The sequence below is a fragment of the Cryptomeria japonica genome, chromosome 6 (assembly GCF_030272615.1).
Source record: "Cryptomeria japonica chromosome 6, Sugi_1.0, whole genome shotgun sequence".
Lineage (NCBI taxonomy): Eukaryota > Viridiplantae > Streptophyta > Pinopsida > Cupressales > Cupressaceae > Cryptomeria > Cryptomeria japonica.
Window position 1 is genome coordinate 403,023,026 of NC_081410.1, and position 8,757 is coordinate 403,031,782.

Sequence of the window (8,757 nt, forward strand, 5' to 3'; positions counted from 1 at the left end):
AAAATGGTAGGGGAACCAGTGGAAGCACGAACATAAGCAGAGGTAGAGGTACCTATTTCATATCCTGTTCCAAATCCATATGTAGTAGTAGATCAAGTAATTGGAGTAGCAAGAAAGGCATCAGTAGCATAGGTAACTAGAGCAGTAGACCCAGCCTCTCGCTCGTTCTCGCTATTACTCGCACCTAGCCAATTCTCGACAGTTAGAAAGCCTTATCGCTGCTTCTGTTGATCCAGTTGATTCTATATAAGTCGATCCAGCATTAGTATAGGCAAAGGCCATAGAAGTATAGGTAGCTGGAATAACGAGAAAGGCAGGAGCATCTAAGCCTGTGGCATCCCTTCCATTTCTATACCCCAGAGCATCCCTTCTAGTTATTGTTCGTTCTTGAAGCATTACACGACCCAGACCCAGTTCATGTTGTTCGTGATCGATATTCCAATGTTCGAAATCGAGATATAAAGAATAGAGTTGCTTCCCTAGTCCCAGCCTTTCGGGGTAAGGATTTATTGATGAGGAGGTAGAGAGGAAGATGGTCTTCTTTGAGGTTGGTGGGCTTTTGTTCTCAATGTGCTTTCCAAATCAATCTCTAGGCACCAATGGAATTCTCCTAAACCTTTCTCGTATCTCCTCCTCTCTATTCAACACTGCTTGCACCCTATTGTATTGGACATCACTCCTCCTTACCTTCCATGCTAAGGCATTCAAGTCTGAAATGAGGTCCTCTTGAGTGTCACCAAAAATGAACAAGTTTGGTTGTCCAACTGGCTGAATCTCCTCTCTTCCAGGAATGGGCAACTGTTGGAGAACCATCGTTTACCTAATCTTAATTGCACCTTTAAGGATTTCAATCATATTAATCTGTTGATTGAGCATCTGGACAGGTCTGCAAAGTATGATGACTGTCCTTCACCTTTCAAGACTGAAAATTTTCTAAATTGGATGCAAAGAACGTTGGGTTACTCAAGGCAACTTTCTAGGTCCAAATGGTCATTTTGATCAAATGACTTAATGCAAGGCTGTGGATATTGTAGTAGGGTGTCTCAGGTCTTTACTCATCAATTTTGATGATTTGAAACAATCAATTGCTCCTCCTTCCTTACCGATTTCATGAAATGGTCAAATTTGCTCCAAAAAGGCTACTAGAATTAGCCCTAGTTTTTAATGAAATTTGTTCACCCTGCTCAACTTGCTAAACTTCACGACAAACCCCTAGAGATGTGGTCATTTGATGATGAAAGATCAAGGATTTTTGCTATGGCAAGTACTGTACGGACTGTTTGAGGACTGTCCCACAAAATATGCAATTTTCAAGGGTTTTTGAGGTTTCTAGTGAGGGTTTGCAATTTACAAGTCTTCCTCATGATAGTAGACCAATTTAAATGCTTCAAACCTTGTTACAACATATACCAAACACTTCCAAGGATTCAAACCTCATCTTCTAATATTGTCATTTTATCAAATAGATACCATACTGCTGCATTTTCTCAGAAATAACAGTCTAAATGACTGGGACAGCAATGTATTTAAGGTTTTGCATACATTTTCCACCTTAATAAACCAAATACAATGAAGGTATACCAAACATAGATGCAATCATGATTTGACAGAAGTTAGAACATCCTGCAAAGCAAATAGGAAAGGAATTTTGAGGACTGTTACTCATTCAACCCGCCTACACTGCACTTTGACTGCATTAAACTAATACAACTGTCTTTCTTGGTTTTTATTACTCCTTCACTCTGTCTCTAGCCTGCAAGAGGTGTTAATGGCAAGGTAATACAATGCATATGGTCTCTTCAAAAATCTTGTAAGATTGAGCACTTAAAAGATGCCACAAAGTAAGACAACATTACAAGTCTGTGACAGAAAATACAACTGTTCTAGGATCCTTATTTAGGTCCTTTACAATCAACTTGTGTAATTTGTCTTCTTCACATTGAAAAACATTTGCAAATACATTTTCATGATGCATGAAAGAGGAATTACATCATTCCTTACTATCCATTTAGAGAGGTTGGCAATGGGGATCTAGCAATGAAACAATGACTCACTGTTTTGCAGTTTGTTTTACACCTTTGCTTCTTGCATCCAACCAAGTCATGAGAGAGACAAGGATGGTAAAATATAATTAAGACTCTTGCCAACTTAATCCTTCTTCAACATATCAAAGTACAGTGCTATGAACAACAAAGTACCATTCAAACAATTTTAAGAATACCCAAGCCAAGTTGCTCACTTCACACACTTGCCATGGGTTTACAAACACTTGTGCATTGATAGGAAAGGGAAATAGATGTATGGTACAGTATGTATAGAGGATCCAACAAATTTTCTCAAAGCCATGGATGAAGAGACTTTGAAGAAATCAGTTGGACCATGAATGATCTTCCATTGGAACCACAAAACAATGCCTTTCTCAAGAATACTTCAAATAAAACTTGTTCCAATCACTACTAAAACATCAAAAGAGATCACATCAACCAAAAATAGGATCAGTACGGACTCATGGAGCCATGGTACGGACTGTACTCTAAAAAGTGCAGAAAACTAGTTAAAAACTCACAAAATACAAGCACAAACAAGTATTTCTCTTATTTTTCCAACATGAACTGCACATACAATGATTGGAACATGGTTTTTATACATGTGCCAACTTGCTGAAGCCTTTGTATGGACAGGTACAGGCTGGAACTAACCAAAACCACCAAAAGTCATTTTTTTGCACTTTTTGATAGCTTTTTGACAACTTTTGACAACTTTTGTTGCTCAAAAAGTTGCATTTTGACTCCCGGTGACTTGGCACTCAAACCAATGACTCAAAATCATTGGAAACACTAAATAAACATGCTCCAATTCCTTTCAAGGCTTTACAACATCAAAATTTAAAAAATGCTCATTTGGATCCAAAATTGACAATTTTTGGCCCACTGAGCAAAAAAACAAAAATCTTGGAAACTCTTAAACAACAATGAGTTCCAAACCTTATTACACCACAAAACAAACCTATTAAACCTACTAGAAGCATAAAATAAACACACATGCTTAATTTGCAACAAAAATGCTATACCTGCTAGGATTTGAGCATTCAGGTGCTCAGGTGCTCCTGCACCATTTATATGTATAAACATATATATACATGTATATATACAATATATATATATATATATATATATATATATATATATATATATATATATATATATATATATATATATATATATATATATATATATATATATATATATATATATATATATATATATATAGTTTAAGTTTGTTTGGAATTTCATTCTCTGTGTCCATCATTGTCCTGCTTGATTGATTGATGTCTATTCGTTGTCTATTTCTTGCATATATGTGTGTGCGTGTTTGCACATATATACATATATATGTATATGTGTTTCTATATACATATATGTATATATATGTGTGCTTGTATGTGTGTGTGGAATTATGCATAGATATTATTTGGCATTTTTTCTTATTTGCATTTTGACTAATGGCTTCTCATTGCTTGTGTGTTGCATATACATGTGCCTGTGTGTGTGTGTGTGTGTGTGTGTGTGTGTGTGTGTGTGAATTCATACATATACATGAATTTGTATACACATATATGCATGTGCATAGATATATTTAAACATATGCTTGCAAATATATATTTATGTGTGTGCAAATAAATATGTGTGTGTGTGTGTGTACACACACAGAGACATATATCTTTTTGTGTGTGTGTGTGTGTATACACATGTATACATGTAGACATACATTGATGACTTCTAAATATTTACTTTTCATTCCATCTTTGTTCTATGCTTAGTCAACGGTGATATCCACCTTGAATCCACCTTGTTGTTTTGTATTATGATTGGTTGTTGTGCTTTGGTTGTAAGGGTTTTTGTTGATAGCTTTAGAGGCAAAAAAGTAATAGAAAACAATAATGTTCTTTGTCATTATGTCATAGAACTTGCATTGTTCCAATTTGCAAACAGAATTCAATTCCTGCGATCTAGAGAATACTTATTGCTATATCAACCAGTCCAGGCTTTGTGCATGCTTTGCAACAACTTTGTACAGATGATGTAAATTTATATATTGATTTTCCTTTAATCTTCGTTTCCATTTATCAATTTCTAAAATATGTGTGAATGCAATGAATTTTTTATATGCCTATATGTATGTGTTTATGGACCTATATGTTTGTATGCTTCTGCATTCACATAGACATATACATGTTACATTTGTTCATATTGTTCTTGCCTTTCTATATATGAAATTATAATTTTGTATATTTTCATGTATTGACAACACTGTGCATGGATTTAAAGTGTGGATATGTATGTCCATAGTGGATTCCTTGTACATGTTCATGGTAAGATCTTCACAGTTGTGAAAACCTAAAGTTGTGGGGGGCTCCCTATTTATAAGTGTCACGTGTGGTGTTTTCAATCCATCTAAAGGTTGTGTACAACCAATGTGTTTTGGCACAGTGGTGACTACCAATATCGATAACAAGCTTGTTTTGCATTTTACTTGTGTGCTACGTTTTTTTTTTTTTTTTTTGTGTGTGTGTAAGCATAGGCATGGACAATAATCATACATAGGGATGTACAAAATCCATACAGGTAGATGTGTATGTATATACATATTGAGCAAGGTGTAATGTGCATGAGTGTATATTTGTGCATGCATATATCTGCATATGCATACTTATGTGTATATGTATAAACATACATAGATGGATACATTGTATGTATGTATTTATATTTGGAGACTCCAAATTTGCACGTGTATACATGTACATACATAAATACCCATGTGTATGTATGTCTCTAGTCGAACAAAAAAAAAAGCATTACAAAACGATGCATATATACCTTGTTGAGCATACATACATATACATGTGGATATATATATGTACACAACATGTAAATATGCATACATACATACATATGTGTAGCATCATAAAATTGTGAGCCTACAATTTTTCGACCGCGTTTGGGTCTTCGCATTGGCAGACGAATCCCTAAGCCTAACTGGAGACCCAAGACATGCTAATACCATCAAAAACTTGCATTTTCTTGCACCCCACACTGCCTGCTCTTACTTCTTGTCCTGAATTAGGGTAGGACAGGGGCGTGGCGCCCATGGCATCCTTGCCCCTGCCCTATTCCCCCCTCCCCTTGGTCCTATCTTGCATTGGGCTTGTCAATTGTGAGCGGGAAAAGGTTTTCCTATGTCGGCCTGAGACAAAAAATTGATTAGAAAACCTCATTGGCAAGTATATAAGGAGAATTTTCCCCTCCTATTTGCATAAGTTCAATCAAATACAATTAGGCAAAAATAAGTTTAAGAAGCAAAATCAAGTGCAAGCATTCAAGCATTCAAGCATCCATTGAGCATCTCAAGTCTCCTTTCAAGGCTAGGTGTTGCATTCAAGTAAAGGATTCAACCATTGAAGAGGAAATCTCTACCAACATTAAAGGCACTCTATCCGCATATCCTTTCAAACAACTCTTTCTACATTTCAATTGCATCCTCTCTTAAGGTTAATTCTACTTTAGACATTTCCTTTCATTTACTTGCAAGTATTTTTCATCATTTGGTTAATTCCAAAACAAGGTTTGACCTGAAGGCAAAACCCCAATCCCAACAACATTTCCTCTCTTTTCTGTGTGTAGGTTGCAGGTGCGCAACTCTAAATGCAGCTTCAGACTTCGTTTTCAGAGACGGAAAAACCTTTTCGGCACGTGGATTTTTCGGAGGACCAAGTACACTTTCAACCCGATCCCGAAAAATTTCACTCAAATTTGCAAGGGAGCTTTGTCTCAAAATTTTACTGCTAATTCCAGATGCACAGCTTTATCCTACATCTCTATCTCAAGTTATAGTCATTTTTTTGTCATCTTCGTGCTTAGTTTCAATTCACTTAATTCAACTTGTCTATTTTAAAAGATGGTTACTTTACTTTCCAAATCATTGTCAACTCATTTAGTATTCAGTCTCTTTCCATTGAGATTGGATCTAGTGAATTTAACCCCACTCTTTTAAATGTAATGTGTGTGAGAAGTTGAAGGGAATCCTTTGTGAAAATTGCACTCCTTTCTTGGGGAGGGTAAAGCTTTCCACTTGATCTCCTCTCATCACTTTTCACCCCATTACATTTTGGTGAACCCGATGTCTTACATGCTTGACATTGAAAATTATTGCATATTTTTCATTTACAAGTTTAATTTTCTTGCAAAACATAGTGGTTAATTCAATCAAACCCTAGTTGTTAAAATTGAAATTGAACATGTGTTTTTCAAAAATTGCTATCTATTGTATTAGATATGAAAATTACATTGCTCATCAAATTCAATTCTTTCATTGTCTTGTTCAATTTCCAAATCAAACTTACAAAATTAAGTGCTTAATTGTCAAAACCCTAATTTTCAAAAAACAACCTGAATTTGTGCAAACATTGGATTCATATTTAATTTTCAGATTTAGGACTATTTTCAGACTTGTCTTCTTGCCTAAAATTCAAAATTTCAGTTTCCCTCCTTTTTTCAAATTTCAAAATTTCAAAATTCAATGGTTAGGCCCTAAAACCCCAATTTTCAAATTTACTTGGATTTTGTGCAAAATTCAATCAATTTAAATTTTCTAAATATTATACAAGGTGGCCCTATCCATTAAGTTTGACCTTTTTCAAATTTGCAATTCAATTTCTTATTTTTTCAAAACCCTTATAGGGTCCTCTTTTGACATTCAAACCTCAATTTCGCCTATCTAAACTTCATTAAATCAACCATTTTTGGGGGGTTCGCTCTCAAATCATCGTAGCTTTCATCCCCAAAAAATTTGAAAAAAGTTGGGCGGACCAGGTGCACTTTCAACCTAGTCCTCGGTTTTTTTCCCGTAATTCCAAGAGACTGTTATGATTGAATTTAAGTGCTAAAATCCATAAAATTGGCTAATTTTGTCGAATTTTGATCCCTCTAAAATAAAAAATATCTCCCAATTTCAACATTACAAAATTCAAGAAAACATTTAAAACTAAGTGGTTAATTATAATTTGACCTAGTTTTAAAAATCCCAATTTTGTCAAAATTAAGCGGTATCTCATTGGCCCTAATTTTCAATTTCAATTTATTTTCATTCATCATAAATTATCTTGGAAAGTGTGTCATTTCCTCTTCCCACAAAGTTCAAATTGTATAATCATCATTTTCTTGAACTATTCAATTTTGCAAACTTTGTTCCCAAAATTCAAAATTCAAATTTTCCATCTAGTGCATGAGTTTTACAACTATTAGTCCTACCTATACTATCCCCATTAGATGAAGCATTAGAATTAAGGCTTCCCAAGGTTTAATTCCTGGAGATATGGAGCCTAATTTTGGCAACTTCTTTAATGAGGATATGGCTAATTCCACCCATCCTAATAACATCCCTATCTACCCAATTGATGATTCCAATAATGAAGAAGAAGCTTTGACTAGAGTTTCCATATATCAACTTTCAAAATTGGATAATCAATTCGACAACTTCCAACAATGGATGTCCCAAGAATATCCTAATAGTGAAGCTCTTCCATTAATTGAAGGTCTAGAATGCATGATTCAAAGTGATGAGAATGGAATTGAGATATTGCATGGTATTTCTCACATTGTTGATTCTAATGTCATACCTATAAAGAGTCTTGTTGAGAACTTACGTTATTAACAACCTTCTACACAAACCAATCATTCCATTCCTTTGAACACTTCAATGACTAGTGTTACTACTTTCACTTCAAAAATCATGGCTACATCAACTCAAAATGTCATACCTACAACCATTAGTCATGGGGGAAATCCCTCTTCTTTAGTCAATCCTACATCTTTATCTATGCCTTCAATGAGTATTCCTATTGTCTCTCAACCAATCAATGTGACACAAGGGGGAAATTCATCAAATCATTTTGTCCCTCCTTTTAGTGTCCCAATTCCTACTCAATCATCCCCTATGCCTATTTACCATAGTGTTCCACCACCTTATTCTCAATCAATGTCTTCTTTCAATAACATCACACCACCTTCTTAATCAAACATGTCTAACATATATTCTTCAACCGAAGCAACCATTAATAGCCTTGCCCAAATTGTGTCATCATTGCAACACAAAATTGCTTCTATGAGTCAATCCAAGTTTAGTGTGCCCACATTGATGTTGCGAGACCACTTTCTCTTGATATTGTTAGAGTTGTCCCTCCTAAACATGTTGAAGTCCCTCACTTGGAACTCTATAATGGAAAAGGTGATCCTTTAACACATGTCCAAACATTCCAAACTTTGTGTATTGAATTTGCTTATGATCAAAGATTGCTTGCCAAATTGTTTACTAGAACACTAAGAGATAAGGCTTTATAATGGTATTGATCTTTGCCTTCCTATTCTATTACTTATTTTCAACAATTAGCAAATGCTTTTATTCAACAATTTCAAAATAACATAGGTCCTAAAATCACTTTGACTAATTTAATGCATTGTAAACAAGGTGTTAAAGAAAAAGTGACTGATTCCATTGGTAGATATAAGCATTTATTCTTCTCAAAATTCTTTTCCAGTACCTGATAATGATATTCAAAGAATTTTCATTTCTAATTTGCAAAGAGACATTAGGGAAAAACTTATCCTTTCTGAGTTCACTTCCTTTCCGCAGTTGTACGCAACACTTCATACTTATCAACTAACTATGAGTCAACTAGATCAATCTACTCCTATGGATTCG